At 49.4% G+C, this 27,054-nt stretch overlaps 1 protein-coding gene across 1 annotated transcript in view; it reads right to left on the reverse strand.

The window, feature by feature from the left end:
• exoc6b (exocyst complex component 6B) overlaps positions 1-27,054 on the reverse strand; it is a 563,998-nt gene that overhangs the window by 240,922 nt on the left and 296,022 nt on the right. The window lies entirely within an intron of this gene.

Consider the following 27,054-nt stretch of genomic DNA (forward strand, 5'->3'; position numbering starts at 1 on the left):
CACCACTCTCTGTGTGAAAAAAGTCACCCCTCGGATTCCTATTCAATCTTTTCCCCTTCACCTTGAACCTATGTCCTCTGGTCCTCGATTCCCCTACTCTGGGCAAGAGACTCTGTGCATCTACCCGATCTATTCCTCTCATGATCTTGTACACCTCCATCTGTGAGAGATAAAGAACACAGGATGAAAGAAGTGCAAAAAAGTAATGATGATCAAGGCAACAGGCCGTTGTCAGCTGTTGGGTGGAAACGAGAGGTTGGTGTGACTTGGGTGGGGGAGGGATGGTGAGAGAGGGAACGCCGGGATCATTTGAAGTTAGGGAGATCAATATTCACCCATTCCCTCTCTCCAGAGACGATGCCTGTCCCACTGAGTTACTCCAGCATTTTGTGCCTACCTTCGGTTTAAACCAGCATCTGCATTTCTTTCCTGAGGCTTTTGTTAAGCAGTGTCCTCGGACTTAAGGGGTTTGACTGCTGTCTCACGATGGGGAATGTTCTCCTGAAATGTTACCACTTAACACATAATCACTCACAGGCCCTCTCCGTGTTTAAACCTTCTGAATTAATCGCACATAAAAGGGGGAGATATTCCAGTGTTACGTTTCAGCGGGATAGCAGCTCAGAGCAGTTTCACAGGGACTGGTTGACACCCTCCCATCGGGCAAGAGGTACAGAAGGATGTGGCCAGGACTCGAGGGCGTGAGCTACAGGGAGAGGTTGAGCAGGCTGGGACTCTATTCCATGGAGCGCAGGAGGATGAAGGGTGATCTTATAGAGGTGTACAAAATCACGAGAGGAATAGATCGGGTAGACGCACAGAGTCTCTTGCCCAGAGTAGGGGAATCAAGGACCAGAGGACACAGGTTTAAGGTGAAGGGGAAAAGATTTAATAGGAACCTGAGTAAGACTCTACCACTCAAAGTGTGAAAACGCACACCTCCAGATTCAGGGACAGTTTCTTCCCAGCTGTTATCAGGCAACCCTTCTCCGTGGATTGTCACCTTGTGGTGGTGGAGGAGCTCGTGTGGTCCTGAGATCCTGAGAGCGATGCCGTCTGGAGCTACGCTCCTGGTAGGGTCACCCATGGGCGGTAAGGTCGAGGGGGGGGGGTCCCTGACAAAGAGCGATCCGACCAAGACCTTAACGGTGGAACAGGCGGAGGATGATGGCTGACTTTAGTGGAGCGTCACAACGGCTAGGAAGGCGGATGGATGAAGGCCGCAGCAGAAAAGGGTCCCCGGTCGTCTTGGACTCCACACCACTGGATCCTGACCCAGATCTGTCAAGGACTGTGTGGTGGCTGTCTGTGCACCAGTCTCCCCACGTTAAACAAAGTCACGCACAGGCGTCCGACCCTATGGAGAGGACAGTCACACTCGCTTCCAGTGACCGCCGATGATGATCTATCGGGCAACCGAATCGTCCCACCACAACCAGAGAGCGGTCCTGAACTATGAAGATTGACACAAAATGCTGGCGTTTTATGTCATTTTGTGCGATTTGAACCAGCATCTGCAGTTCCTTCCTACACATTCCCAAGGACAGGATCGGCATAGATTAGAAACAGCGTAAAGCTCCCTCTACACTGTGCCATAGAGGGAGTACAGAGAAGGTTCACCAGATTGATTCCTGGGATGGCAGGACTTTCATATGAAGAAAGACTGGATAGACTCGGCTTGTACTCGCTGGAATTTAGAAGATTGAGGGGGGATCTTATAGAAACTTACAAAGATTGTTCCCGATGTTGGGGAAGTCCAGAACAAGGGGTCACAGCTTAAGAATAAGGGGGAAGTCTTTTAGGACCGAGATGAGAACGTTTTTTTTCACACAGAGAGTGGTGAATCTGTGGAATTCTCTGCCACAGAAGGTAGTTGAGGCCAGTTCATTGGCTATATTTAAGAGGGAGTTAGATGTGGCCCTTGTGGCTAAAGGGATCAGGGGGTATGGAGAGAAGGCAGGTACGGGATACTGAGTTGGATGATCAGCCATGATCATATTGAATGGTGGTGCAGGCTCGAAGGGCCGAATGGCCTACTCCTGCACTTATTTTCTATGTTTCTATGTTTCTATCACACGCTCCGGTCCAAAAAGTCACCCAGCCATGTTCTCGAGTCAAGAATGTTCTGTTGTCATAGACCCCGACACGGAACCATGAAATTCTTACTGAGAAAGCTTCATCTTTTCTCAATGAAAATCATCTTATTGAGGTGTACAAAATCATGAAAGGAATAGATTGAGGTTGATGACGCACAGAGTCTCTTGCCCAGAGTAGGTGAATCGAGGTCCTGAGGACACGGGTTTAAGGTGAATAGACAATTGAAGGGGGAAAAGATTTAATGGGAATCTGAGGGGTGACTTTTTCACACAGAGGGTGGTGGGTGCATGCAACGAGCTGCCGTAGGAGGTCGTTGAGGCCGGGCACTATCTCAATATTTAAGAAACAGTTAGACAGTTACATGGATAGGACAGGTTTAGAGGGAAATGGACCAAACGTGGGCAGGTGGGACAAGTGTAGCTGGGACATTGTTGGCCGGTGTGGGCAAGTTGGGCTGAAGGGCCTGTTTCCACGCTGTATCACTCTGTACTCTAACTCTACTTGCAGCAGAAGGGTCTCGACCCGAAACGTCACCCATTCCTCTCTCCTGAGATGTTGCCTGACCTGCTGAGTTACTCCAGCATTTTGTGAATACCTTCGATTTGTACCAGCATCTGTAGTTATTTTCTTATACTATGTAAACATGGTACTCTGTAAAACCCATAATAATTTCTCCGGGTGCTCCGGTTTCCTCTCACACTCCAAAGACATACAGGTTTGTAGGTTAATTGGCTTCGGTGAAGGTTGTAAATTGTCCTGAGTGTGCAGGATAGTGTTAGCGTACAGCGTGGTCGCTGGTCAGTGGGGACTCGGTGGGCCGAAGGGCCTGATTCCGCACTGTATATCTAAACTAAACTAAAATAAACTAAACAAAGGTTCAGTACGAGCGGACAAAATTGGTGTCAAGCTGGAAAGGGTGCAGAGGAGATTCATGAGGATGTTGCCAGGACTCGAAGGCCTGCGTTAGAGAGAGGGAGAGTGGGCTATGACTTTCAGGGCACCATAATAGACAATAGGCAATAGGTGCAGGAGGAGGCCATTCGGCCCTTCGAGCCTGTACGCACCGCCATTCAATGTGATCATGGCTGATCATTCTCAATCAGTACCCCGTTCCTGCCTTCTCCCCATACCCCCTGACTCCGCTATCCTTAAGAGCTCTATCTAGCTCTCTCTTGAATGCATTCAGAGAATTGGCCTCCACTGCCTTCTGAGGCAGAGAATTCCAAAGATAATGTTTGGGACACAGCAATGTCATGTAAATGAAAGTAGTCATGTTTAGTATTTTGTTGCATTTTGGTGCCCTGAAATGGGGGGGGAGTATGTATAAACATTGCTGTAATTTCCACATGGTGAAACCAAAATGTATACAAATGGCCTTCACTAAAATCTGACAATGTGCACTTTCACCACACGTGATTTTTTTTCTATTACAAATCTCAAATTGTGGAACGCAGAGGCAAATAAATAAATGATGGGTCTTTGTCCCAAACATTATGGAAGGCATTGTATCTGGAGACAATAGCTCATGGCTCACTAGAAGAACTGGTTTCAATCCAAATAACTGCACACAAGTGTAATTCAGAGTCACAGAGCGATACAGCGTGGAAACAGGCCCTTCAGCCCAACTTGCCCACACCAGCCAACATGCCCCATCTACACTAGTCCCACCTGCCTGTTTGCCCCATATCCCTCTAAACCTGCCCTGTCCATGAACCTGCCCAAATGTCTCTTAAACGTAAAGATAGTGCCTCCTCCGGCAGCTCGTGCCATACACCCACCACCCTTTGTGTAACACAAGTTACCCCTCAAGTTTCTATCAAAACTTTCCCCCTTCACATTAACCCTATGTTCCCCTTGTTCTCCATTCCCCTGCTCTGGGCAAAAGACTGGGCATTTACCTGATCAATTCCTCTCATGATCTTGTACACCTCTATGAGATCACCTCTCACCCTCCTGCACTCCAAGAAATAGAGTCCTACCCTGCCCAACCTCTCCCTGTAGCTCAGGCCCTCGAGTCCTGGCAACATTCTGATGAATCTTCTCTGAAGAAGGGTCTCGACCCGAAACGTCACCCATTCCTTCTCTCCCGAGATGCTGCCTGACCTGCTGAGTTACTCCAGCATTTTGTGAATAAATCTTCTCTGATCTCTTTCTAACAATGACAACACCTTTCCTGCAATATGGTGACCAAAACTGAACACAGTACTCTACATGTGACCACACCAATGTCTTACACAACTGTCACATGACCTCCCAACTTCCTTACTCAATATATAGACACAAAATGCTGGAGTAACTCAACGGGGACAGACTCAAACTCTCGACCCGAAACGTCACCCATTCCTTCTCTCCAGAGATGCTGCATGTCCCGCTGAGTTACTCCAGCATGTTGCGTCTATCTTCGGTTTAAACCAGCATCTGCAGTTCCTTCCTACACATTTCTAAACTCAATACTCTGACTGTTGAAGGCCAATGTGCTGAAAGCCTTTTTGACCATCCCATCTACCTGCGACGGCACTTTCAAGAAAGTTGTCGACTCAGACTCATTCAGCACAGAAAGAGGCCCTTCAGCCCAGCTTTCCCCATGCCGACCACGGTGTCCCGTCTACATTAGTCCCACCTGCCTGCGTTTGGCCCATATCCCTCTAGACCTGTCCTATCCATGTACTTGTCTAAATGTCTTTTAGGGCTCTTACAGATAGATAGAGTTAGATAGAGCTCTTAAAGATAGCGGAGTCAGGGGATATGGGGAGAAGGCAGGAACAGGGTACTGATTGTGGATGATCAGCCATGATCACAGTGAATGGCGGTGCTGGCTCGAAGGGCAGAATGGCCTCCTCCTGTACCTTTTAGTTTAGAGACACAGGCCCTTTCAGCCCACCGGGTCCGCACCGACCAGCGATCCCCGCACATCAACACTATCCTACACACACTAGGGACAATTTTTACATTTACCGAGCCAATTAACCTACAGACCTGTACGTCTTTGGAGTGTGGGAGGAAACCAAAGATCTCGGAGAAAACCCACGCAGGTCACGGGGAGAACGTACAAACTCCGTACAGACAGCACCCGTAGTCGGGATGGAACCTGGGTCTCCGGCGCTGCATTCGCTGTAGGGCAGCAACTCTACCGCTGCGCCACCGTGCCGCCCTGTCATCTATTGTGTCGATCTCAATCGAGGATCCAGTGGCAGAGAGGAGAGCTGATTCCTAGACCCAAGAGTTTGCACCTCAGTCTGAAGAAGGGTGTCGACCCGAAACGTCACCTATTCCTTTTCCCCAGAGATGCTGCCTGACCCACTGATAGGTTGTCCCAGTGCGAGCAAGTGCAGACAAGTATCCTTGCATCCGTCTCCCACCCAGTTGCAATCATTGCAAACAGATTAACAACTGGAGTCAAAACAAATCTAATTGTGGGAGGCACGGTGGCGCAGCGGTAGAGTTACAGCCTTACAGCACCAGAGACCCGGAGTCGATCCTTACCAGGGGTGTTGTCTGTACGGAGTTTGTATGTTTCAACCGTGACCCGCGTGGGGTTTCTCCGAGATCTCTGGTTTCCCCCCACACTCCAAAGATAGTGTTAATGTGCGGGGATCGCTGGTCGGCGCAGACTCGATGGGCCAAAGGGCCTGTTTCCGCACTGTATCTCCAAACTAAACTAAGATTCACCACCTTCTGAGTGAACAAATTCCTCCTCATCTCCTTCCTAAAGGAATGTCCTTAAATTCTGAGGCTGTGACCTCTGGTCCCAGACTCTCCCACTATTGGAAAGATCTTAAAAAAAAATTTTTTTTTAAGAGATACAGCGCAGAAACAGGCCCTTCGGCCCACCGAGTCCGCACCGCCCAGCGATCCCCGCACATTAACACTATCCTACACACTCTAGGGTCAATTTTTTAATTTTTTAAAAACATTTTACCCAGTCAATTAACCTACATACCTGTACGTCTTTGGAGTGTGGGAGGAAACCGAAGATCTCGGAGAAAACCCAAGCAGGTCAAGGGGAGAACGTACAAACTCCGTACAGATGGCACCCGTGCTCAGGATCTTCTCCACATCCACTCTATCCAGGCCTTTCACTATTCTGTAAGTTTCAATGAGGTCCCCCCCTCATCCTTCTAAACTCCAGCGAGTACAGGCCCAGTGCTGACAAACGCTCATCATAGGTTAACTTGTACACGCTGGAATTTAGAAGGATGAGAGGGAATCTTATTGAAACGTATAAGATTATTAAAGGATAGGACGCGCTAGAGGCAGGAAACATGTTCCCAATGTTGGGGGAGTCCTGAACCAGGGGCCACAGTTTAAGAATAAGGGGTAGGCCATTTAGAATGGAGATGAGGAAAAACATTTTCAGTCAGAGAGTTGTGAATCTGCGGAATTCTCTGCCTCAGAAGGCAGTGGAGGCCAATTCTCTGGATGCTTTCAAGAGAGAGCTAGATAGAGCTCTTAAAGATAGCGGAGTCAGGGGGTATGGGGAGAAGGCAGGAACGGGGTACTGATTGTGGATGATCAACCATGATCACATCGAATGGCGGTGCTGGCTCGAAGGGCCGAATGGCCTACTCCTGCACCTATTGTCCATTGTCTGACCCACTCATTCCTGCGATCGTTCCCATAAACCTCCTCTGGACCCTCTCCAGGAGGATGTCTCAGAAGGATGTCTGAAGAAGGGTCTCGACCCGAAAAACGTCACCCATTCCTTCTCACCGTAGATGCTGCCTGTCCCGCTGAGTGTCTCCAGCATTTTGTGTCCACCTTCGATTTAGACCGAAGACCTACACATCCTTCCTCAGAAGCGGGGGCCCAAATTTGTCCAGTTGCAATCATTGCCGGCAGATTTACAAACTTGTCCTACACACGTGCACCTCCAAGTGGATGAACGGGATGTCATGAGACACCAGGAACTCCAACAGGGAAACCTGAACCAATTACCCAGACTCGTTTTACCATTAAGTCCTTAGGACTTCAAACTGAGAGCTCCATGTTGTCTGAAATCTGTTGGTCTGCTGTCTCTGGATGCGATTAACATTAATGATGATTGGCTTTAATGAGAGGTAATGACATACATTTTAAGTGGCATGACATCAATGAAAACCAAATCAATCCCACTCACGAGGTTAATTCTCAATTATAGAGAACCTTAAATATAAACAATATCTTTGGTTGGAGGGAGGGGTGAATTAAAATTCAGCCCAGGGTTGCTGTTTTTTAATTTCTTGCTCTGCTGGAGGATGTTGAGGGTCGTTCGGCTGGAAGATCTTCTGGCAGAGAAGATTTTAAGATGATGTTGCCAGGACTCAAGGGCCTGAGCTGTAGGGAGGGGCTGAGCAGGTCAGGAATTTATTCCTTAGACAATAGACAGTAGACAATAGGTGCAGGAGTAGGCCATTCGGCCCTTCGAGCCAGCACCGCCATTCAATGTGATCATGGCTGATCATTCACAATCAGAACCCCGTTCCTGCCTTCTCCCCATACCCCCTGACTCAGCTATCCTTAAGAGCTCTGTCCAGCTCTCTCTTGAATGCATTCAGAGACTTGGCCTCCACTGCCTTCTGAGGCAGAGAATTCCACAGATTCACAACTCTCTGACTGAAAACGCGTTTTTCCTCATCTCCGTTCTAAATGGCCTACCCCTTATTCTTAAACTGTGGCCCCTTGTTCTGGACTCCCCCAACATTGGGAACATGTTTTCTGCCTCTAACGTGTCCAACCCCTTAATAATCTTATACGTTTCGATAAGATTTCCTCTCATCCTTCTAAATTCCAGTGTATACAAGCCTAGTCGCTCCAGACTTTCAACATATGACAGTCCCGCCATTCCGAGAATTAACCTAGTCAACCTACGCTGCACGCCCTCAATAGCAAGAATATCCTTCCTCAAATTTGGAGACCAAAACTGCACACAGTACTCCAGGTGCGGTCTCACTAGGGCCCTGTACAACCTTGGAGTACAGGAGAATGAGGCGAGATCTTATTGAGGTGTACAAAACCATGAGAGGACCGTGTTTTACCCAGTGTAGGGGAGTCAAGCAACAGAGGACGGTCGCGGTGGCGCGGCGGTAGAGTTGCCGCCTTACAGCGAATGCAGCGCCGGAGACCCGGGTTCGATCCTGTCTACGGGCGCCGTCTGTACGGAGTTTGTACGTTCTCCCCGTGACCTGCGTGGGTTTTCTCCGAGATCTTCGGTTTCCTCCCACACTCCAAAGACGTGCTGGTTGGCAAGTTAATTGGCTTGGTAAATGTAAAAATTGTCCCTAGTGGGTGTAGCTTTTCATATCTTTGGTTTAATTCCACTCCATCACCAGATAATTTAATTTAGTTTAGATTTTAGATTTAGATTTAGTTTCGAGATACAGCGCGGAAAGAGGCTCTTAGTGTTAGTGTGCGGGGATCGCTGGTCGGCGCGGACCCGGTGGGCCGAAAGGGCCTGTTTCCGCGCTGTATCTCTAAACACTAAAATTAACCTACAAAACTGTACGTCTTTGGAGTGTAGGAGGAAACTGGTGGAAACGGGGAGAACGTACAAACTCCGTACAGACAGCGCCCGTAGTCAGGATGGAACCCGGGCCTCTGGCGCTGTGAGGCAGCAACTCTACCACTAAGGTACCGTGCCTCCATTTCACTAATACAAATTGGCCATCGAGTCATACAGCATGGAAACAGGCCCTTCAACCAACTCAAGGACAAGTACAGAGGTCGAGCAAGGGGGAAGATACAGAGTGCAGAATATAGTTTAGTTCTCAGCATTGTAGCGCATCAGTTCCACAGACAGAGTCCAATGGCCGCAAAGAGGTGGTGAAATAGACAGTACCCTAGCGTGTATTCATAATATCATTTGTATACGTATAAAATTATAAAAGGACTGGACAAGCTAGATGCAGCAAAAATGTTCCAAATGTTGGGGAAGTCCGGAACCGGGGGCCACAGTCTTAGAATAAAGGGGAGGACATTTAAAACTGAGGCGAGAAGAAACTTTTTCACCCAGAGAGTTGTGAATTTGTGGAATTCTCTGCCACAGGGGGCAGTGGAGGCCGATTCACTGGATGAATTTAAAAGAGAGTTAGATAGAGCTCCAGGGGCTAGTGGAATCAAGGGATATGGGGAGAAGGCAGGCACGGGTTACTGATTGTGGATGATCAGCCGTGATCACAATGAATGGCGGTGCTGGCTCGAAGGGCCATAAGGCCTCCTCCTGCACCTATGGTCTACGTTTCTATGTTTCTAAGACGTGTCAGGCAGCTTCAGCTGGGCGTTGTGCTTCAGGGCATGGGCACCACTGTGAGGTCAATCTAATTGCTGTTGACGCATGTCCACAATTCAGTTCAAAGGTAATTGCCGCTCCGAATCTTGAAGACGTGCGTGGCTTTGACAGACTCGAAAACATTTCCACAGGGAATACTCCGTGGCCGAGTGTACGTGTTGTATCTGTCTCAATGACGGCACAACCAAACTGACGTGCACTCTTGCACGTGTACACGCTCTTTCAGCCTGAATGAGGCTATGCGCGTGCCCTCCGCCTCCCTGTCAGGGTTTCTGGAGAAGGGTCTCCAGCCGAAACGTCACCCATTCAATAGACAATAGACAATAGACAATAGGTGCAGGAGGAGGCCATTCGGCCCTTCGAGCCAGCACCGCCATTCAATGTGATCATGGCTGATCATTCTCAATCAGTACCCCGTCCTTGCCTTCTCCCCATACCCCCTGACTCCGCTATCCTTAAGAGCTCTATCTAGCTCTCTCTTGAATACATTCAGAGAATTGGCCCCCACTGCCTTCTGAGGCAGAGAATTCCACAGATTCACAACTCTCTGACTGAAAAAGTTTTCCTCATCTCCGTTCTAAATGGCCTACCCCTTATTCTTAAACTGTGGCCCCTGGTTCTGGACTCCCCCAACATTGGGAACAGGTTTCCTGCCTCTAACGTGTCCAACCCCTTAATAATCTTATACGTTTCGATAAGATCTCCTCTCATCCTTCTAAATTCCAGTGTATACAAGCCTAGTCGCTCCAGTCTTTCAACATATGACAGTCCCGCCATTCCGGGAATTAACCTAGTGAACCTACGCTGCACGCCCTCAATAGCACGCCCTCCTTCTCTCCAGAGATGCCGCCTGGCCCGCTCAGTTACTCCAGCATCTTGCGCCTATCTTTTGTATATCACTGTTTCACCAGATGTTAGATAGAAACATAGAAAATAGGTGCAGGAGGAGGCCATTTGGCCCTTCGGGCCAGCACCGCCATTCATTGTGATCATGGCTGATCTTCCACAATCAGTAACCCGTGCCTGCCTTCTCCCCATGTCCCTTGATTCCGCTAGCCCCTAGAGCTCTATCTAACTATCTTTTAAATTCATACAGTGAATTAGCCTCCACTGCCCTCTGTGGCAGAGAATTCCACAAATTCACAACTCTCTGGGTGGAAAAGTTTTTTCTCACCACAGTTTTAAATGGCCTCCCCTTTATTCTTAAACCGTGTGGCCCCTGGTTCTGGACTCCCCCAACATTGGGAAATTTTTTCCTGCATCTAGCTTGTCCAGTCCTTTTATAATTTTATACGTCTCTATAAGATCCCCTCTCATCCTTCTAAACTACAAACCCAATCTTTCCAATCTTTCCTCATGACAGTCCCGCCATCCCAGGGGATTAACCTGGTAGCTGTTGCTGCTGCCTGTCCCACTGAATTACTCCAGCATCTTTGAGTATCACTGTTGCTCCAGATGTTAGATCTACCTTTCCAACGAGGGTTTCATGTTGTGCTCCTCCTGAGGTTTTCAATGGTTCAATTTAGATTTTTTTAGCTTTTGAGATACAGTGCAGAAACAGGCCCTTCGGCCCACCGGGTCCGCGCCGCCCAGCGATCCCCGCACATTAACACTATCCCACACCCACTAGGGACAATTTTTACAGTTGCCCAGCCAATTAACCTACAAACCTGCACGTCTTTGGAGTGTGGGAGGAAACCGAAGATCTCGGAGAAAACCCACGCAGGTCACGGGGAGAACATACAAACTCCGTACAGACGGCACCCGTAGTCAGGATCGAACCTGAGTCTCCGGCGCTGCATTCAATGGCGTTTCATTTCTCACATGTCCAATGAGATTCTTTTTGCATCTATTACACATTATTTCATCAGTTCATAAGTTCTCGGAGCAGAATTAGGCCATTCGGCCCATCAAGTCTACTCCGCCACTCAATCATGGCTGATCAATTTTTCCCTCTCAACTCCATTCTCCTGCCTTCTCCCCACAACCCCTGACACCCGTACTAATCGTGAATCTGTCAATCTCCGCCTTCAAAAATACCCATTGACTTGGCCTCCACAGCCATCGTCAATGGCAATGAACTCCACAGATTCACCACCCGCTGACTAAAGGAATTCCTCCTCATCTCCTTTCTAAAGGCACATCCTTTTATTCTGAGACTGTGGCTTCTGGTTCCAGACTCTCCCACCAGTGGAAAGGGTCGGCATGGGCTCGGTGGGCCGAAGGGCCTGTTTCCATGCTGTGACTGTCTATGACTCTATGATGAGAAGAAATACAGACAGACAATAAACCTCAGTCACGCTGACTTCAGGCCTGGATAGAGAGGATGTGGAGAGGATGTTTACACTGGTGGGAGAGTCTAGGACCAGAGGTCACAGCCTCAGAATTAAAGGACGTTCCTTTAGTCAGGAGATGAGGAGGAATTTCTTTAGTCAGAGTGTGGTGATTCTGTGGAATTCTTTGCCACAGACGGCTGTGGAGGCCAAGTCAGTGGATATTTTTAAGGCGGAGATAGATAGATTCTTGATTTGTATGGATGGCAGGGGTTATGGGTAGAATAGACAATAGACAATAAACAATAGGTGCAGGAGGAGGCCATTCAGCCCTTCGAGCCAGCACCGCCATTCAATGTGATCATGGCTGATCATTCTCAATAAGTACCCCGTTCCTGCCATCTCCCCATACCCCCTGACTCCGCTATCATTAAGAGCTCTATCTAACTCTCTCTTGAAAGCATCCAGGGAATTGGCCTCCACTGCCTTCTGAGGCAGAGAGTTCCACAGATTCACAGCTCTCAGAGTGAAAAGGTTTTTCCTCATCTCCGTTCTAAATGGCCTACCCCTTTATTCTTAAACTGTGACCCCTGGTTCTGGACTCCCCCAACATCGGGAACATGTTTCCTGCCTCTAGCGTGTCCAATCCCTTAATAATCTTTTCTGTTTCAATAAGATCCCCTCTCATCCATCTAAATTCCAGAGAAGGTAGGAGAATGGGGTTAGGAGGGAGAGATAGATCAGCCATGATTGAATGGCGGAGTAGACTCGATGGGCCGAATGGCCTAATTTTGCTCCTATAACTTATGAACATGAACTCATGAACCATAAACCTCAGTGGCTCTGTTTTGGGCTGGCAGGGCAAGTCCCTGGCAACTTGTGTAGCTTTAGCTGCCTTGTGGGTCCAGCAGCTTCGGTGGTTAACCAAGTGAAGATTCTTCTGGTTAATGTGGGTTTTCCATTTGATCCCCAGTCTACATACCAAGTATCTAACATCTCGCACAGAGGGCAGTGGGTGTATGGAATGAGCTGCCAGAGGAAGTTGTTGAGGCTGGGACCAGAACAACGTTAATAGCTCAGGACAGCTCTCTATTTGGTAATATTTATTCACAAAACGCTGGAGTAACTCAGCAGGTCAGGCAGCATCTCGGGAGAGAAGGAATGGGTGACGTTTCGGGTCGAGACCCTTCTTCAGACTGATGTCGGGGGGGCGGGACATAGGAAGGATATAGGTGGAGACAGGAAGATAGAGGGAGATCTGGGAAGGGGGAGGGGAAGAGAAGGACAGAGGAACTATCTAAAGTTGGAGAAGTCGATGTTCATACCGCTGGGCTGCAAGCTGCCCAAGTGAAATATGAGGTGCTGTTCCTCCAATTTCCGGTGGGCCTCACTATGGCACTGGAGGAGGCCCATGACAGAAAGGCCAGACTGGGAATGGGAGGGGGAGTTGAAGTGCTCGGCCACGGGGAGATCAGTTTGGTTAACGCGGACCGAGCGCAGGTGTTGAGCGAAGCGATCGCCAAGCCTGCGCTTGGTTTCGCCGATGTAAATAAGTTGACATCTGGAGCAGCGGATGCAATAGATGAGGTTGGAGGAGGTGCAGGTGAACCTCTGTCTCACCTGGAAAGACTGTTTGGGTCCTTGGATGGAGTTGAGGGGGGAGGTAAAGGGACAGGTGTTGCATCTCGTGCGGTTGCAGGGGAAAGTGCCCGGGGTTGGGGTGGTTTGGGTAGGAAGGGACGAGTGGACCAGGGAGTTACGGAGGGAACGGTCTCTGCGGAACGCAGAGAGGGGAGGGGATGGGAAGATATGGCCAGTGGTGGGGTCCCGTTGTAGGTGACGGAAATGTTGGTGGATAATTTGTTGGATCCGCTGGCTGGTGGGGTGGAAAGTGAGATCGAGGGGGATTTTTAATTTGGTAATAGGAGGGTTCAGTTGCCTGATTAACAGCTGGGAAGAGACTGTCCCTGAATCTGGAGGTGTGCGTTTTCACACTTCTGTGCCTCTTGCCCGATGGGAGAGGGGAGAACAGGGAGTGGGTACGATACGACTGGTGTGTAGGAAGGAACTGCAGATGCTGGTTTAAACAGCGTCCGCTGTTGTTTTGTTTTACATATTCGAAATAAGATATAAACAACAACAAACAATAAGCAAACCGAAGATAGGCTCAAAATGCTGGAGTAACTCAGCGGGACAGGCAGCGTCTCTGGAGAGAAGGAACGGGTGACGTTTCGGGTCGAGACCCTTCCTCAGACTGGTTAGGAATACGGGGAAAAGAGAGATGCACCCGATGATGTGAAGAGATAAAGAACAATGAGTGAAAGATACGCAAAAAAGTAACGATGATAAAGGAAACGGGCCATTGTTAGCTCTTTGTTGGGTGGAAATGAGAGTGCACTATGTGCTCTGGGGAGGGTCCAGAGGAGGTTTACAAGAATGATCCCAGGAATGAGTGGGTTAACCTGTGATGAACGCTTGTCGGCACTGGGCCTCCACTCGCTTGAGTTTAGAATAAGGGCGGCACGGTGGAGTTGCTGCCTTACAGCGAATACCGCGCCGGAGACTCAGGTTCGATCCTGACTACGGGCGCCGTCTGTACGTTCTCCCCGTGACCTGCGTGGGTTTTCTCCGAGATCTTCGGTTTCCTCCCACACTCCAAAGACGTACAGGTATGCAGGTTAATTGGCTGGGCAAATGTAATAATTGTCCCTAGTGTGTGTAGGATCGTGTTAGTGTGCGGGGATCGCTGGACGGCGCGGACTCGGTGGGCCGAAGGGCTTGTTTCTGCGCTGTATCTCTAAAAGAAAAATAAGGGGGGACCTCATTGAAACATGCAGAATAGTGAAAGGCCTGGAGAGAGGGGATGTGGAGAGGATGTTTCCACTAGTGAGAGCGTCTCGGACTAGAGGGCACAGCCTCAGAATTAAAGGGCGCTCTTTTAGGAAGGAGATGAGGAGAAATGTATTTAGTCAGAGGGTGGTGAATGTGTGGAATTCTTTGCCACAGATGTCTGTGGAGGCCAAGTCAGTGGATATTTTTCAGGCAGAGATAGATAGATTTTTGATCTTCGGTTTCCTCCCACGCTCCAAAGACAGTGCAGGTTTGCAGGTTAATTGGCTTGCTAAATGTAAACATTGTCCCTAGTGGGTGCAGGATAGTGTTAATGTGTGGGGATCGCTGGTCGGCGCGGACCCGGTGGGCCGAAAGGGCCTGTTTCCGCGCTGTATCTCTAAACTAAGAAGGGTGGTGGGTGTATGGAACGAGCTACCGGATGAGGTCGATGAGGCAGGGACTATCGCAACGTTCAAGAAACATTTTGAAAGGTACATGTCAAAGGACAGGTTTAGAGGGATATGGGCCAAACGCTGGCAGGTGGGACTATAGTGTAGATGGGACATGTTGGTCGGTGTGGGCACGTTGGGCCGAAGGGCCTGTTTCTGGGCTGTATCAGTCTATGACGGTCTCAATGATTTTAGATTTTAGATTTAGAGATACAGCGCAGAAACAGGCCCTTCGGCCCACCGGGTCCGCGCCGCCCAGCAATCCCCGCACACTAACACTATCCTACACACACTAGGGACAATTTTTACACTTGCCCAGCCAATTAACCTACAAACCTGTACATCTTTGGAGTGTGGGAGGAAACCGAAGATCTCGGAGAAAACCCACGCAGGTCACGGGGAGAACGTACAAACTCCGTACAGACGGCGCCCGTAGTCAGGATGGAACCTGAGTCTCCGGCGCTGCATTCGCTGTAAGGCGGCAACTCTACCGCTGCGCCACCGTGCCTGATGGGAAGCTATTATGGTTACCTAGTATTATGGGTTCTTAATTATTGTATTTTCAATTATTATATACTTATCAGCATCTCGTTGCTTTTAGGGGCCTTTCAAGCTGCAGCAAGTATGTATTTCATTGTTATATTGACAGTACATTTGACAATTAAATGCTTTCAACTTGACTCTTGACTTTTTTTTGTTGACGTGCCAAGTCGTCCATCTTTCAAAGCCTCGCTCCTCGGGGTGACATTCAAAAGCACATATTTCTCAGCTTTTACCTTTCTCCACGTCAGGGAGAGACGTTTACTCAAACAGTATGTGCGACTGTTGTGCGGGGAGATGAGAGGGGCTGGGATGGTTCTCTTTACTCCAGAGAGGAGAGGTGATTTATTGACACTACTTTGTTCCAAGTCGGCAAGTTATCCTGATCGGAATGCATCGCCAGGGAACAAATTCCTGCACTCCCTCTGCCTGTTAAACATCGAGTCATAGCCTTACAGCGTGGAAACTGGCCCCACGGCCCAACTTGCCCACACCGCCCAACACGCCCCGTCTACGCTAGTCCCTAGGGGTGCCAACTATCTCATTCCCAAATAAGGGACAAGGTGACATCACCGCCACCCCCTCCCCCTCCTCCCCGCGCCCCACGTGACCTCACCCAGTCAGCGGCCACGTGCTCCCGCGCCACCAACGGCAGCCGCCCGGGCCGGGAGGCGGGTTGCTATGCAACCTCCGTTAGGCCTACACTGCCTGGACCTACACTGTCCGGACCTACACTGTCCGGACCTACACTGTCCGGACCTACACTGTCCGGACCTACACTGTCCGGACCTACACTGTCCGGACCTACACTGTCCGGACCTACAGTGTCCGGACCTACACTGTCCGGACCTACAGTGTCCGGACCTACACTGTCCGGAGCTACACTGTCCGGACCTGCAGCGTCCGGGCCTACAGTGGCCTCCGGGCCTACAGCGTCCGGGCCTACAGCGCCCCCTCGGGCCTAATACGGGACAAGGGCGGTCCCGCACAGGACAAACGAAGGGATTAAAAGTACCATTAGCAAATTTGCAGATGATACTAAGTTGGGGGGTAGTGTGAATTGTGAGGAAGATGCAATAAGGCTGCAGGGTGACTTGGACAGGTTGTGTGAGTGGGCGGATACATGGCAGATGCAGTTTAATGTAGATAAGTGTGAGGTTATTCACTTTGGAAGTAAGAATAGAAAGGCAGATTATTATCTGAATGGTGTCAAGTTAGGAGGAGGGGGAGTTCAACGAGATCTGGGTGTCCTAGTGCATCAGTCAATGAAAGGAAGCATGCAGGTTCAGCAGGCAGTGAAGAAAGCCAATGGAATGTTGGCCTTCGTAACAAGAGGAGTTGAGTATAGGAGCAAAGAGGTCCTTCTACAGTTGTACCGGGCCCTGGTGAGACCGCACCTGGAGTACTGTGTGCAGTTTTGGTCTCCAAATTTGAGGAAGGATATTCTTGCTATGGAGGGCGTGCAGCGTAGGTTCACTAGGTTAATTCCCGGAATGGCGGGACTGTCGTATGTTGAAAGGCTGGAGCGATTGGGCTTGTATACACTGGAATTTAGAAGGATGAGGGGGGATCTTATTGAAACATATAAGATAATTAGGGGATTGGACACATTAGAGGCAGATAACATGTTCCCAATGTTGGGGGAGTCCAGAACAAGGGGCCACAGTTTGAGAATAAGGGGTAGGCCATTTAGAAAGGAGATGAGGAAGAACTTTTTCAGTCAGAGGGTGGTGAAGGTGTGGAATTCTCTGCCTCAGAAGGCAGTGGAGGCCAGTTCGTTGGATGCTTTCAAGAGAGAGCTGGATAGAGCTCTTAAGGATAACGGAGTGAGGGGGTATGGGGAGAAGGCAGGAACGGGGTACTGATTGAGAGTGATCAGCCATGATCGCATTGAATGGCGGTGCTGGCTCGAAGGGCTGAATGGCCTACTCCTGCACCTATTGTCTATTGTCTATTGTCTATTGTCTAAACCAATTTAGCCCAAAATACGGGCTGTCCCGGTTAATACGGGACAGTTGGCAACCCTACTAGTCGCACCAGCCCGCGTTTGGTCCATATTCCCCCTAAACCTGCCCCATCCATGTACCTGTCTAAATGTTTCTTAAATGTTGTGATAGTCCCTGCCTCAACTACCTCCTCCGGCAGCTCGTTCCACACACCCTTTCCGTAAAAAAGTTATCCCTCGGGTCCTATTAAATCTCCCCCCCCCTCCCCTCCCCACCTTAAACCTATGTCCTCTGGTCCTTGATTCCCCTATCCTGGGCAAGAGACTCTGTGCATCTACCCGATCTATTCCTCTCATGATTTTGTACACCTCTATAAGATTACCCCTGTGCTCCAAGGAATAGAGTCCCAGCCTGCTCAACCTCTCCCTATAGCTCAGGCCCTCGAGTCCTGGCAACATCTTCGTAAATCTTCACTGCATCGTTTCCAGCTTGACAACATCTTTCCTATAACATGGTGCCCAGAACTGAACACAGTACTTTAAATCTTTCCTATAACATGGTGAAACATGGAGCAGTACAGCACAGGAACAGGCCCTTCGGCCCACAATGTATGTGTGGAACATTATGCCAAGTTATATTAATCTCCTCTGCCTGCACATGACCCCTCCAAATACCCTGCGTATATATGTGTCTATCTAAATGCCACCATTGCTCCTGCTTCCATCACCCTGAGTGGCACCATGTTCCAGGCACTCACTGTCTTATTTCAGTTTAGTTTATTGTCACTTGTACGTAGGGTCGCCAACTGTGTCCCCTATTAGCCGGGACATCCCGTATATTGGGTTAAATTGGGTTAAATTGGTTAAATTTGGCCCTTCGAGCCAGCACCACCATTCAATGTGATCATGGCTGATCATTCACAATCAGTACCCCGTTCCTGCCTTCTCCCCATACCCCCTGACTCCGCTATCCTTAAGAGCTCTCTCTAACTCTCTCTTGAAAGCATCCAGAGAATTGGCCTCCACTGCCTTCTGAGGCAGAGAATTCCACAGATTCACAACTCTCTTAAGGATAGCGGAGTCAGGGGGTATGGGGAGGAGGCAGGAACGGGGTACTGATTGAGAATGATCAGCCATGATCACATTGAATGGTGGTGCTGGCTTGAAGGGCCGAATGGCCTACTCCTGCATCTATTGTCTATTGTCTATTGAAAAAAAAAATCCTCATCTCTTGCCTCAACTACCTCCTCCTGCAGCTCGTTCTGTACACCCACCATCCTCTGTGTGGCAACGTTGCCCCTCAGATTCCTATTAAATATTTTGCATCAAACTCATCTTCACCATCAAGGTACAATCCCACTGAGTTCCTCCAGCACTTTGACTTTTGCTCAAGATTCCAGCATCTGCAGTTTCTTGTGTCTTTACTTTGTCAGATGGAATACAGCATTAAAAAGTGCGGTGTCATGCATTTTGGCAGTAGGAATAAAGGTGTGGACTATTTTCTAAGTGGTGCAGGATTCCCAAAAACCTAATCTGCAAGTCGAATCAGTGGTAAGGAAAGCAAACGCAATGCTTGCATTTATTTTGAGAGGACTAGAATATGAAAACAGGGATGTAACGCAGGGATGTACATTGGTGAAACCAAGCGCAGGCTCGGCGATCGCTTCGCTGAACACCTGCGCTCCAAACTGATCTCCCGGTGGCCGAGCACTTCAACTCCCCCTCCCATTCCCAGTCTGACCTTTCTGTCATGGGCCTCCTCCAGTGCCATAGTGAGGCCCACCGCAAATTGGAGGAACAGCACCTCATATTTCGCTTGGGCAGTTTGCAGCCCAGTGGTATGAACATCGACTTCTCCAACTTTAGATAGTTCCTCTGTCCCTCTCTTCCCCTCCCCCTTCCCAGATCTCCCTCTATCTTCCTGCCTCCATCTATATCCTTCCTTTGTCCCACCCCCGTCATCAGTCTGAAGAAGGGTCTCGACCCGAAAAGTCACCCATTCCTTCTCTCCCGAGATGCTGCCCGACCTGCTGAGTTACTCCAGCATTTTGTGAATATGCTGGAGTATTTCGATTTGTACCAGCATCTGCAGTTATTTTCTTATACTATGTAATGCTGATGCTCTGTCAGGTGCTGGTCAGGCCTCACTTCTGCTCATTCTGTGTTGTGAGCAGTTTTGGGCCCCATTTCTGAGGAAGGATGTGCTGGCTCTGGCGAGGGACCAGAGAAGGTTTACGAGAATGATCCCAGGAATGAGTAGGTTAACGAACGATGAGGGTTTGACGGCACTGGGCCTGTACACGCTGGAGTTTAGAAGGATGAGAGGGGATCTCATTGACAACTTACCGAATAGTGAAAGGATAGAGTGGATGTGGAGAGGATGTTTCCACTAGTGGGAGAGTCTAGGACCAGAGAACGTAGCCCCAGAATTAAAGGACATTTCTTTAGAAAGAAGACAAGGAGGAATATATTTCGTCAGAGGGTGGTGAATCTGTGGAATTCTTTGCCACAGACGGCTGTGGAGGCCAAGTCAATGGATATTTTTAAGGCAGAGACAGATAGATTCTTGATTAGTACAGGTGTCGGGGGTTATGGGGACAAGGCAGGAGAATGGGGTTAGGAGGGAGAGATAGATCAGCCATGATTGAATGGCGGACTTGATAGGCTGAATGGCCTAATGTTGCTCCAATCACTTCTGAACAAATGCCCTGTATGCCAACTTGCTCAGCATGGACTAGGTTGGCAGAAGGGTCTAATTTCGTGCCGTAGACTCTGTGACTATAACTGCTACTACCTGACTTCATAGAACACAAAATGCTGGAGTAACTCAGTGGGTCAGGCAGCATCTCTGGAGGAAATGGATGGGTAATGTTTTGGGTCAGGACCCTTCCACTGATCCCTTTGTTCTGAAGCAGGGTCCCGACCAAAAACATTGTTTATCCATGTCCTCCAGAGATGCTGCCTGACCCGCTGAGTTACTCCAGCACTTTGTGCTCTACTTGGAGTTCTGCATTCATTTTTTTTATCATCCTGTCTTTGGAAAGATGCCATTAAGCTGGAAAGAGTGTGGAGAAGATTTACTTTGTGTTAGAGTGATAGAATCATAGAGTGATACAGCGTGGAAACAGGCCCATCGGCCCAACTTGCCCACACCGACCTTCTACACCAGTCTCACCTGCCTGCGTTTGGCCCATATCCCTCTAAACCTGTCCTATCCATGTACCTGTCGAAATGTTTCTTAAACATTGCGATTGTAGCTGCCTCAACTACCTCCTCCGGCAGATCGTTCCATACACCCACCACCCTTGTGTCAAAAAGACACCCCTCAGATTCCTATTAAATCTCTCCCCCCTCACCGTAAACCTATGCCCTCTGGTCCTCAATTCCCCTGCTCAGGGCAGGAGACTGTGTCTTTACCCAATCTATTCCTCTCATGATTTTGTACACCTCTATAAAATCACCACTCATCCTCCTGCGCTCCAAGGAATAGAGTCCCAGCTTATTCAACCTCTCAGGGGGTATGGGGAGAAGGCAGGAACGGGGTACTGATTGAGAATGATCAGCCATGATCACATTGAATGGCGGTGCTGGCTCGAAGGGCCAAATGGCCTCCTCCTGCACATATTGTCTATTGTCTCTCCGTGTAGCTCACTCCCTCGAGTCCTGGCAACATCCTCGTAAATCTTCTCTGCCCCCCTTTTCCAGCTTGACAACATCTTTCCAATAACAGGGTGACCAAAACGGAACACAATACTCTAAATGAGGCCTCACGAACGTCTTATGTAACTGCAACATGACCTCCCAACTTCTGTACTCAATGCTCTGACTGATGAATGCCAACGTGCCGAAAGCTATTGGCCTTCATGTTAATTGGAAAGATTCTTTTAACAACAATTTGGTTGTGAGAACAGTTGTTGTTTTAATTCCAGATTTATTCAATTACTTGAACTTAAAGTCCCCAGCTACCAGAGTGGGAATTTGAACTTTTCTTTCTGGATCAACAGTTGGAACTCTGAAAACTCATCCAGTAATCTAACCACGCTGTCTTGCCCCAAGGGAGTGTTAAAAATAAAACATTGCGATTCTTTTTTTCACATTTTCTTTGTAACCATTTTGTTTCATCAGTCGTAGAGTCATAGATTCACAGAGTGATGCAGCATGGAAACATCTACACGAGTCCCACCTGCCCCCATTTGGCCCATATCCCTCCAAACCTGTCCTATCCATGTACCTGTCTAACTGTTTCTTAAACGTTGGGATAGTCCCTGCCACAACTACCTCCTCCGGCAGCTCGTTCCATACACCCGCCACGCTTTGTGTGAAAAAGTTCCCCCTTTTTGACCTGCGTGGGTTTTACAATAGACAATAGGTGCAGGGATAGGCCATTCGGCCCTTCGAGCCAGCACCGCGATCTTCAAGATCTTCGGTTTCCTCCCACGCTCCAAAGACGTACAGGTATGTATGTAAATTGGCTTGGTATAGGAGCAGGGAGGTTCTGCTGCAGTTGTACAGGGCCTTGGTGAGACCGCACCTGGAGTATTGTGTACAGTTTTGGTCTCCTAATCTGAGGAAAGACATTCTAGCCTTAGAGGGAGTACAGAGAAGGTTCACCAGATTGATCCCTGGGATGGCAGGACTTTCATATGAAGAAAGACTGGATAGACTGGGCTTATACTCGCTGGAATTTAGAAGACTGAGGGGGGATCTTATTGAAACATATAAAATTCTTAAGGGGTTGGAGAGGCTAGATGCGGGAAGATTGTTCCCGATGTTGGGGAAGTCCAGAACCAGGGGTCACAGCTTAAGGATAAGGGGGAAGTCTTTTAGGACCGAGATGAGAAAACATTTCTTCACACAGAGAGTAGTGAGTCTGTGGAATTCTCTGCCACAGAAGGTAGTTGAGGCCAGTTCATTGGCTATATTTAAGAGGGAGTTAGATGTGGCCCTTGTGGCTGAAGGGATCAGGGGGTATGGAGAGAAGGCAGGTACAGGTTACTGAGCTGGAATATCAGCCATGATCATATTGAATGGCGGTGCAGGCTCGAAGGGCCGAATGGCCTACTCCTGCACCTATTTTCTATGTTTCTATGTAAACGTTAAAAAATTGTCCCTAGTGTGCGTAGGATGGTGTTAGTGTGCGGGGATCGCTGGTCGGCGCGGACCCGGTGGGCCGAAAGGGCCTGTTTCCGCGCTGTATCTCTAAAGCTAAACTAAACATCGTCAAAGAAAGCTTAAAAATAAGGCAGTGTTTTTTGTTCTCTCTTCTTCCGAGCGCTAATTATAATAAAGCACCACCCATCTCCTGGGAGATGGTGGGGGGGGGGGTGGGGGGGTGGAGAGCATGACACATGGACTGTAAATAACGCCTGTAAATATTTATTCTGACTGGGAAACCGACAAAATGAGTGGACAAAGCTGGAACTCGGCCAACCGCACAATAGTTCATAGCCGGAGGTCAGAAGGTTCAAACCTTCGAGGCAAGAGTTTGAGTGTTAAGCGCAGGTTTAGAGCCATACAGTGTGGAAACAGGCCCTTCGGCCCAACTCGCCCACCGGCCAACAATGTCCCAGCTACACTAGTCATAGAGTGATACAGTGTGGAAACAGGCCCTTCGGCCCAACTCGCCCACCGGCCAACAATGTCCCAGCTACACTAGTCCCACTTGCATGCGCTCTGTGCATCTACCCGATCTATTCCTCTCATGATTTTGTACACCTCTATAAGATCTCCCCTCATCCTCCTGCGCTCCATGGAATAGGAGCCTACTCAACCTCTCCCTGTGGGGGCGGGATGGTGGCACAGCAGTAGAGTTGCTGCCTCCTGGTGCCCGAGACCCGGGTTCCATCCCTGGGTTTAATGTGGGAGAAAACCGGATCACCCGGAGGAAACCCACACGGAATCAGGGAGAGCGTGCAAACTCCACACAGACAGCACAGAAGGTCAGGATGGAACCTGGGTCCCTGGCACTGTGAGGCAGCAGCTCTACCCGCTGAGCCGCCACGCCATCCTGAATATGTGTTTGGAGTGTGGGAGGAAACCGGTCACCCGGAGGAAACCCACGTGGTCACAGGGGAGAAAGTGCAAACTCCACACAGCACCCGAGGTCAGGATTGAACCAGGGTTGAACTAGGGGTTGCCAACTATCTCACTCCCAAATAAGGGACAAGGTGACGTCACCGCCTGCACTCCACGTGACCTCACCCAGCCAGTGGCCACGTGCTCCCGCTCCACCAATGGCGGCCGCCCGGCACTACACTCTTCGGACCTACACTCCATTAAGGGGCGCTCGGGCCTCCGGGCCTACACTGTCCGGACCTACACTGTCTGGGCCTATAGCGTCCGGGCCTACAGCGTCCGGGCCTACACTGTCCGGACCTACACTGTCTGGGCCTACACTGTCCGGACCTACACTGTCTGGGCCTACACTGTCCGGACCTACACTGTCCGGACCTACACTGTCCGGGCCTACAGCGTCCGGGCCTACAGCATCCGGGCCTACACTGTCCGGACCTACACTGTCCGGACCTACACTGTCTGGGCCTACACTGTCCGGACCTACACTGTCTGGGCCTACACTGTCCGGACCTACACTGTCTTGGTCTATAGCGTCCGGGCCTACAGCGTCCGGGCCTACACTGTCCGGGCCTACAGTGTCCGGGCCTACACTGTCCGGGCCTACAGTGTCCGGGCCTACATCGTCCCCTGGGCCTAATACGGGACAAGGGCGGTCCCTTACGGGACAAACCAATTTAGCCCAAAATACGAGATGTCCTGACCAATACGGGACAGTTGGCAACCCTATCTCTGGCGCTGTGAGGCAGCAACTCTAATGCTGCACCTTCCCCCCCCCCCCCCATCAGTTTATAATGATAGACGATGGAACTTTGGTTGGGAGTTTGAGGGAGTAACACAGAGAAAGTGGTAGTTGCTGCCTCACAGCCCCAGAGACCCGGGTTCCATTCTGACCGTGGACGCTGTCTGTATGAAGTTTGCACCTTCTCCCTGCGATTCTCTTCCCTCCCACGCTCTAAAGACCTTTGTACGTCCCGGTGAGTCCCACTGACTGTATTAACTCGTTATCACTTATCCAACGGCCAACAACGGACCTTTGCGAGCTCCACATTTCCTCGATTATCGTAGCTTTCTGCACATCTTCCATTCGTTTGCCCTAAGTACCGTCTATATCTCTCGTTCTCCTCTCCTCCTGATTCACGGTCTGAAGAAGGGTCTCGACCCCAAACGTCACCTATTCCTTTTCTCCAGAGATGCTGCCTGGCCCGCTGAGTTACTCCACCTTTTTGTGTCAGTCTTTAAGTCTGTAGGTGAATTTGCTTCTGTAAATTGTCTCTCTTGTATAGGATAGAAATAGTGTACAGGTGATCACTGGTCGGCACAGGCACGGTGGGCCGAAGGGCCTGTTTCCACGCTGAATCTCTAAAACTAAAAACTAAAATACTAAAAACTAAAATACACCCACTCTGCATGGAGGAATAGATCGGGTAGATGCACAGGGTCTCTTGCCCAGAGTAGGGGAATCGAGGACCAGAGGACATAGGTTCAAGGTGAAGGGGAAAAGATTTAATAGGAATCCGAGTGGTTACTTTTTCACACAGAGGGTGGTGGGTGTATGGAACGAGCTGCCAGAGGAGGTAGTTGAGGCTGGGACTCTCCTGTCGTTTAAGAAACAGTTGGACAGGTGCATGGATAGGACAGGTTTGGAAGGATATGGACCAAGCGCAGGGAAATGGGACTCGTGTAGCTGGGACATTGTTGGGCCGGTGTGGGCGAGTTGGGCCGAAGGGCCTGTTTCCACACTGAATCAATCCATGACCCTATGACACCACCCTCTTTACCTTGCACTAAACGTTATTCTCTTATCATGTATCGTCTTATAGAAACTTAGATCTTATAGAAACTTATAAAATTCTTAAGGGGTTGGACAGGCTAGATGCAGGAAGATTGTTCCCGATGTTGGGGAAGTCCAGAACAAGGGGTCACAGTTTAAGGATAAGGGGGAAGTCTTTTAGGACCGAGATGAGAAAGTTTTTTTTCACACAGAGAGTGGTGAATCTGTGGAGTTCTCTGCCACAGAAGGTAGTTGAGGCCAGTTCATTGGCTATATTTAAGAGGGAGTTAGATGTGGCCCTTGTGGCTAAAGGGATCAGGGGGTATGGAGAGAAGGCAGGTACGGGATACTGAGCTGGATGATCAGCCATGATCATATTGAATGGCGGTGCAGGCTCGAAGGGCCGAACGGCCTACTCCTGCACCTATTTTCTATGTTTCTATGTTTCTATGTCTTCCCGCTGTGGACGGCTCGATTGTGATCATGTATTGTCTTTCCGCTGACTGGTTAGCACGCAACAAAAGCTTTTCACTGTACCTCGGTACACGTGACAATACACTAAACTGGACATAGGTTTTGACTTCTGTTTCACTGAACCCTTGCTTTCTGCTGAATTCAGGCAGGCAGGCAATCACCTCCTCAGCCACACAAGATCGTGGATCTCCTCTTCCAGCACGCGTTCCCGTTCCAACACCCTGAGATTTGTTGAGCAAAGTCGTTTTATGAGTCTCAGAATACCTCAGGAAGAATAAAACGGTGGGATTGTAGTCATAAAGCAGCCTCCATTTTCAGGTATTTTTATTGAAGTGAGCATTGTGTGGGCCAAAACAGTTGGAGGTTTCGGGGAGGTGAAGAGGCTTTAGAGCAAAACAGAGCAAGAAAAAAATGTTTCTTGCAAAGCTGGGCACAGAGTAACTCAGAGGGTCAGGCAGCATCTCTGGAGAACATGGATAGGTGACGTTTCACAGAGTGCCGGAGTAAGTCAGCGGGTCAGGCAGCATCTGTGGAGAACATGGATAGGTGACGTTTCACAGAGTGCTGGAGTAACTCAGCGGGTCAGGCAGCATATCATATCATATATATACAGCCGGAAACAGGCCTTTTCGGCCCTCCAAGTCCGCGCCGCCCAGTGATCCCCGTACATTAACACTATCCTACACCCACTAGGGACAATTTTTACATTTACCCAGCCAATTAACCTACATACCTGTACGTCTTTGGAGTGTGGGAGGAAACCGAAGATCTCGGAGAAAACCCACGCAGGTCACGGGGAGAACGTACAAACTCCTTACAGTGCAGCACCCGTAGTCAGGATCGAACCTGAGTCTCCGGCGCTGCATTCGCTGTAAAGCAGCAACTCTACCGCTGCGCCACCGTGCCGCTGTGGAGAACATGGATAGGTGACGTTTCACAGAGTGCCGGAGTAACTCAGCGGGTCAGGCAGCATCTCTGGAGAACATGGATAGGTGACGTTTCACAGAGTGCTGGAGTAACTCAGCGGGTCAGGCAGCATCTCTGGAGGACATGGATAGGTGACGTTTCGGGTCATGACCTTTCTTCAGACTCTTGAGAGGGGGCTCATTCTGAGGAAAAGTCACCTCTCCGCGTTCTTTAGTTTAGTTTAGTTCAGTTTAGTTTCGTTTATTGTCACGAGGTACAGTGAAAAGCATTTTTGTTGCACGCTGACCAGTCAGCGGAAAGACTATACATGATTGTGGTGCAACGGCAGAATTGCTGCCTTACGGGCGCTGTCCGTGCGGAGTTTGCACGTTCTCCCCGTGAACTGCGTGGGTTTTCTCCGAGATCTT

This window comes from Rhinoraja longicauda, chromosome 1 (assembly GCF_053455715.1).
Source record: "Rhinoraja longicauda isolate Sanriku21f chromosome 1, sRhiLon1.1, whole genome shotgun sequence".
NCBI lineage: Eukaryota > Metazoa > Chordata > Chondrichthyes > Rajiformes > Arhynchobatidae > Rhinoraja > Rhinoraja longicauda.